Source organism: Pseudophryne corroboree, unplaced genomic scaffold (assembly GCF_028390025.1).
Source record: "Pseudophryne corroboree isolate aPseCor3 unplaced genomic scaffold, aPseCor3.hap2 scaffold_410, whole genome shotgun sequence".
NCBI classification, from domain to species: Eukaryota; Metazoa; Chordata; class Amphibia; order Anura; family Myobatrachidae; genus Pseudophryne; species Pseudophryne corroboree.
Window position 1 is genome coordinate 427,501 of NW_026970045.1, and position 5,000 is coordinate 432,500.

Below are 5,000 nucleotides of genomic sequence, written 5' to 3' on the forward strand. Positions count from 1 at the left end.
TACTGTCATTTCTATACAAATGAGCTTACATTAAAGCACACTCGTTCTATCTTTAAACCAAGAAAAGAAACCCCAATAAGATGGGGCATGCAAAAATTGAGATAAAACTCAGTTTTGCTCCTCTCCACGGAAATCTTTAGTAAAAGGCGAAAGATTTGTTCATTCTGAAGAGAAACCAGACCATGACCAAGATTCCACCTGTCGCCTGAGTGCCAAGCCAGCTGTCCTCATTCAGCTAAAGTGAGCACCCAATTTGAAAGAAAGCAGATTTCTCACCAGGCTTCCCCTTGCTATAAGCATGGTTTGTACTCTTTTCCATGTGCTCCCAGATCTTTCAAGCAATTAGTATGGTCAAGAAAGTTCTGTTTGAAAAGAAACAGACATTTACTGTCATTTCTATACAAATGAGCTTACATTAAAGCACACTCGTTCTATCTTTAAACCGATAAAAGAAACCCCAATAACATGGGGCATGCAAAAATTGAGATAAAACTCAGTTTTGCTCCTCTCCACGGAAATCTTTAGTAAAAGGCGAAAGATTTGTTCATTCTGAAGAGAAACCAGAGCATGACCAAGATTCCACCTGTCGCCTGAGTGCCAAGCCAGCAGTCCTCATTCAGCTTAAAGTGAGCACCCAATTTGAAAGAAAGAAAGCAGATTTCTCACCAGGCTTCCCCTTGCTATAAGCATGGTTTGTACTCTTTTCCATGTGCTCCCAGATCTTTCAAGCAATTAGTATGGTCAAGAAAGTTCTGTTTGAAAAGAAACAGACATTTACTGTCATTTCTATGCAAATGAGCTTACATTAAAGCACACTCGTTCTATCTTTAAACCAATAAAAGAAACCCCAATAAGATGGGGCATGCAAAAATTGAGATAAAACTCAGTTTTGCTCCTCTCCACGGAAATCTTTAGTAAAAGGCGAAAGATTTGTTCATTCTGAAGAGAAACCAGAGCATGACCAAGATTCCACCTGTCGCCTAAATGCCAAGCCAGCTGTCCTCATTCAGCTAAAGTGAGCACCCAATTTGAAAGAAAGCAGATTTCTAACCAGGCTTCCCCTTTCTATAAGCATGGTTTGTACTCTATTCCATGTGCTCCCAGATCTTTCAAGTAATTAGTATGGTCAAGAAAGTTATGTTAGAAAATAAACAGACATTTACTGTCATTTCTATGCAAATGAGCTTACATTAAAGCACACTCGTTCTATCTTTAAACCAATAAAAGAAACCTCAATAAGACCAGGCATACAAAAATTGAGATAAAACTCAGTTTTGCTCCTCTCCACGGACATCTTTAATAAAATGCGAAAGATTTGTTCATTCTGAAGAGAAAACAGAGCATGACCAAGATTCCTCCTGTCGCCTGAGTGCCATGCCAGCAGTCCTCATTCAGCTCAAAATGAGCGCCCAATTTGAAAGAAAGCAGATTTCTCACCAGGCTTCCCCTTGCTATAAGCATGGTTTGTACTCTTTTCCATGTGCTCCCAGTTCTTTCAAGCAATTAGTATGGTCAAGAAAGTTCTGTTTGAAAAGAAACAGACATTTACTGTCATTTCTATGCAAATGAGCTTACATTAAAGCACACTCGTTCTATCTTTAAACCGATAAAAGAAACCCCAATAAGATGGGGCATGCAAAAATTGAGATAAAACTCAGTTTTGCTCCTCTCCACGGAAATCTTTAGTAAAAGGCGAAAGATTTATTCGTTCTGAAGAGAAACCAGAGCATGACCAAGATTCCACCTGTCGCCTGAGTGCCAAGCCAGCAGTCCTCATTCAGCTTAAAGTGAGCACCCAATTTGAAAGAAAGAAAGCAGATTTCTCACCAGGCTTCCCCTTGCTATAAGCATGGTTTGTACTCTTTTCCATGTGCTCCCAGTTCTTTCAAGCAATTAGTATTGTCAAGAAAGTTCTGTTTGAAAATAAACAGACATTTACTGTCATTTCTATGCAAATGAACTTACATTAAAGCACACTCGTTCTATCTTTAAACCAATAAAAGAAACCTCAATAAGACGGGGCATACAAAAATTGAGATAAAACTCAGTTTTGCTCCTCTCCACAGAAATCTTTAGTAAAAGGCGAAAGATTTGTTCGTTCTGAAGAGAAACCAGAGCATGACCAAGATTCCACCTGTCGCCTGAGTGCCAAGTCAGCAGTCCTCATTCAGCTTAAAGTGAGCACCCAATTTGAAAGAAAGCAGATTTCTAACCAGGCTTCCCCTTGCTATAAGCATGGTTTGTACTCTATTCCATGTGCTCCCAGATCTTTCAAGCAATTAGTATGGTCAAGAAAGTTCTTTTTGAAAAGAAACAGGCATTTACTGTCATTGTTATGCAAATAAACTTACATCAAAGCTACTAAGAAAGCACACTCGTTCTGTCTTTAAACTAATAATAGAAACCCCATTAATATGGGGCATGCGAAAATTGAGATAAAACTCAGTTTTGCTCCTCTCCACGGAAATCTTTAGTAAAAGGCGAAAGATTTGTTCGTTCTGAAGAGAAACCAGAGCATGAACAAGATTCCTCCTGTCGCCTGAGTGCCATGCCAGCAGTCCTCATTCAGCTCAAAATGAGCGCCCAATTTGAAAGAAAGAAAGCAGATTTCTCACCAGGCTTCCCCTTGCTATAAGCATGGTTTGTACTCTTTTCCATGTGCTCCCAGATCTTTCAAGCAATTAGTATGGTCAAAAAAGTTCTGTTTGAAAAGAAACAGACATTTACTGTCATTTCTATACAAATGAGCTTACATTAAAGCACACTCGTTCTATCTTTAAACCAATAATAGAAACCCCAATAAGATGGGGCATGCAAAAATTGAGATAAAACTCAGTTTTGCTCCTCTCCACGGAAATCTTTAGTAAAAGGCGAAAGATTTGTTCATTCTGAAGAGAAACCAGAGCATGACCAAGATTCCACCTGTCGCCTGAGTGCCAAGCCAGCTGTCCTCATTCAGCTAAAGTGAGCACCCAATTTGAAAGAAAGCAGATTTCTAACCAGGCTTCCCCTTGCTATAAGCATGGTTTGTACTCTATTCCATGTGCACCCAGATCTTTCAAGTAATTAATATGGTCAAGAAAGTTCTGTTTGAAAAGAAACAGGAATTTACTGTCATTGTTATGCAAATAAACTTACATTAAAGCTACCAAGAAAGCACACTCATTCTGTCATTAAACTGATAAAAGAAACCCCAATAATATGGGGCATGCAAAAATTGAGATAAAACTCAGTTTTGCTCCTCTCCACGGAAATCTTTAGTAAAAGGCGAAAGATTTATTCATTCTGAAGAGAAACCAGAGCATGACCAAAATTCCACCTGTCGCCTGAGTGCCAAGCCAGCAGTCCTCATTCAGCTTAAAGTGAGCACCCAATTTGAAAGAAAGAAAGCAGATTTCTCACCAGGCTTCCCCTTGCTATAAGCATGGTTTGTACTCTTTTCCATGTGCTCCCAGTTCTTTCAAGCAATTAGTATGGTCAAGAAAGTTCTGTTTGAAAATAAACAGACATTTACTGTCATTTCTATGCAAATGAACTTACATTAAAGCACACTCGTTCTATCTTTAAACCAATAAAAGAAACCTCAATAAGACGGGGCATACAAAAATTGAGATAAAACTCAGTTTTGCTCCTCTCCACAGAAATCTTTAGTAAAAGGCGAAAGATTTGTTCGTTCTGAAGAGAAACCAGAGCATGACCAAGATTCCACCTGTCGCCTGAGTGCCAAGTCAGCAGTCCTCATTCAGCTTAAAGTGAGCACCCAATTTGAAAGAAAGCAGATTTCTAACCAGGCTTCCCCTTGCTATAAGCATGGTTTGTATTCTATTCCATGTGCTCCCAGATCTTTCAAGCAATTAGTATGGTCAAGAAAGTTCTTTTTGAAAAGAAACAGGCATTTACTGTCATTGTTATGCAAATAAACTTACATCAAAGCTACTAAGAAAGCCCACTCGTTCTGTCTTTAAACTAATAATAGAAACCCCAATAATATGGGGCATGCAAAAATTGAGATAAAACTCAGTTTTGCTCCTCTCCACGGAAATCTTTAGTAAAAGGCGAAAGATTTGTTCGTTCTGAAGAGAAACCAGAGCAGGACCAAGATTCCTCCTGTCGCCTGAGTGCCATGCCAGCAGTCCTCATTCAGCTCATAGTGAGCACCCAATTTGAAAGAAAGAAAGCAGTTTTCTCACCAGGCTTCCCCTTGCTATAAGCATGGTTTGTACTCTTTTCCATGTGCTCCCAGATCTTTCAAGCAATTAGTATGGTCAAGAAAGTTCTGTTTGAAAAGAAACAGACATTTACTGTCATTTCTATGCAAATGAGCTTACATTAAAGCACACTCGTTCTATCTTTAAACCGATAAAAGAAACCCCAATAAGATGGGGCATGCAAAAATTGAGATAAAACTCAGTTTTGCTCCTCTCCACGGAAATCTTTAGTAAAAGGCGAAAGATTTGTTCGTTCTGAAGAGCAACCAGAGCATGACCTAGATTCCACCTGTTGCCTGAGTGCCATGCCAGCAGTCCTCATTCAGCTCAAAGTGAGTGCCCAATTTGAAAGAAAGCAGATTTCTCACCAGGCTTCCCCTTGCTATAAGCATGGTTTGTACTCTTTTCCATGTGCTCCCAGATCTTTCAAGCAATTAGTATGGTCAAGAAAGTTCTGTTTGAAAAGAAACAGACATTTACTGTCATTTCTATGCAAATGAGCTTACATTAAAGCACACTCGTTCTATCTTTAAACCAATAAAAGAAACCTCAATAAGACATGGCATACAAAAATTGAGATAAAACTCAGTTTTGCTCCTCTCCACGGAAATCTTTAGTAAAAGGCGAAAGATTTGTTCGTTCTGAAGAGCAACCAGAGCATGACCTAGATTCCACCTGTCGCCTGAGTGCCATGCCAGCAGTCCTCATTCAGCTCAAAGTGAGTGCCCAATTTGAAAGAAAGCAGATTTCTCACCTGGCTTCCCCTTGCTATAAGCATGGTTTATACTGTTT

The 5,000-nt window shown here is 39.3% G+C and overlaps 13 non-coding genes across 13 annotated transcripts; all 13 read right to left on the reverse strand.

Moving 5' to 3' along the window:
• Positions 1 to 68: 68 nt before the first annotated feature.
• Positions 69 to 184, reverse strand: LOC135024865 (U5 spliceosomal RNA). Its single transcript, XR_010221676.1, has one exon. It is a non-coding gene; the product is annotated as a U5 spliceosomal RNA (small nuclear RNA).
• Positions 185 to 453: 269 nt separating this feature from the next.
• On the reverse strand, positions 454 to 569 carry LOC135024655 (U5 spliceosomal RNA). Its single transcript, XR_010221469.1, has one exon. It is a non-coding gene; the product is annotated as a U5 spliceosomal RNA (small nuclear RNA).
• Positions 570 to 843: 274 nt separating this feature from the next.
• On the reverse strand, positions 844 to 959 carry LOC135024589 (U5 spliceosomal RNA). Its single transcript, XR_010221407.1, has one exon. It is a non-coding gene; the product is annotated as a U5 spliceosomal RNA (small nuclear RNA).
• Positions 960 to 1,228: 269 nt separating this feature from the next.
• Positions 1,229 to 1,344, reverse strand: LOC135024591 (U5 spliceosomal RNA). Its single transcript, XR_010221409.1, has one exon. It is a non-coding gene; the product is annotated as a U5 spliceosomal RNA (small nuclear RNA).
• A 270-nt stretch (positions 1,345 to 1,614) lies between these two features.
• On the reverse strand, positions 1,615 to 1,730 carry LOC135024807 (U5 spliceosomal RNA). Its single transcript, XR_010221619.1, has one exon. It is a non-coding gene; the product is annotated as a U5 spliceosomal RNA (small nuclear RNA).
• Positions 1,731 to 2,004: 274 nt separating this feature from the next.
• On the reverse strand, positions 2,005 to 2,120 carry LOC135024920 (U5 spliceosomal RNA). Its single transcript, XR_010221730.1, has one exon. It is a non-coding gene; the product is annotated as a U5 spliceosomal RNA (small nuclear RNA).
• A 282-nt stretch (positions 2,121 to 2,402) lies between these two features.
• Positions 2,403 to 2,518, reverse strand: LOC135024709 (U5 spliceosomal RNA). Its single transcript, XR_010221523.1, has one exon. It is a non-coding gene; the product is annotated as a U5 spliceosomal RNA (small nuclear RNA).
• A 274-nt stretch (positions 2,519 to 2,792) lies between these two features.
• On the reverse strand, positions 2,793 to 2,908 carry LOC135024598 (U5 spliceosomal RNA). Its single transcript, XR_010221412.1, has one exon. It is a non-coding gene; the product is annotated as a U5 spliceosomal RNA (small nuclear RNA).
• Positions 2,909 to 3,189: 281 nt separating this feature from the next.
• On the reverse strand, positions 3,190 to 3,305 carry LOC135024627 (U5 spliceosomal RNA). Its single transcript, XR_010221440.1, has one exon. It is a non-coding gene; the product is annotated as a U5 spliceosomal RNA (small nuclear RNA).
• A 274-nt stretch (positions 3,306 to 3,579) lies between these two features.
• On the reverse strand, positions 3,580 to 3,695 carry LOC135024922 (U5 spliceosomal RNA). Its single transcript, XR_010221732.1, has one exon. It is a non-coding gene; the product is annotated as a U5 spliceosomal RNA (small nuclear RNA).
• A 282-nt stretch (positions 3,696 to 3,977) lies between these two features.
• LOC135024380 (U5 spliceosomal RNA) lies at positions 3,978 to 4,093 on the reverse strand. The gene has a single exon (XR_010221205.1). It is a non-coding gene; the product is annotated as a U5 spliceosomal RNA (small nuclear RNA).
• Positions 4,094 to 4,367: 274 nt separating this feature from the next.
• Positions 4,368 to 4,483, reverse strand: LOC135024692 (U5 spliceosomal RNA). Its single transcript, XR_010221506.1, has one exon. It is a non-coding gene; the product is annotated as a U5 spliceosomal RNA (small nuclear RNA).
• A 270-nt stretch (positions 4,484 to 4,753) lies between these two features.
• On the reverse strand, positions 4,754 to 4,869 carry LOC135024977 (U5 spliceosomal RNA). Its single transcript, XR_010221785.1, has one exon. It is a non-coding gene; the product is annotated as a U5 spliceosomal RNA (small nuclear RNA).
• Positions 4,870 to 5,000: the final 131 nt, after the last annotated feature.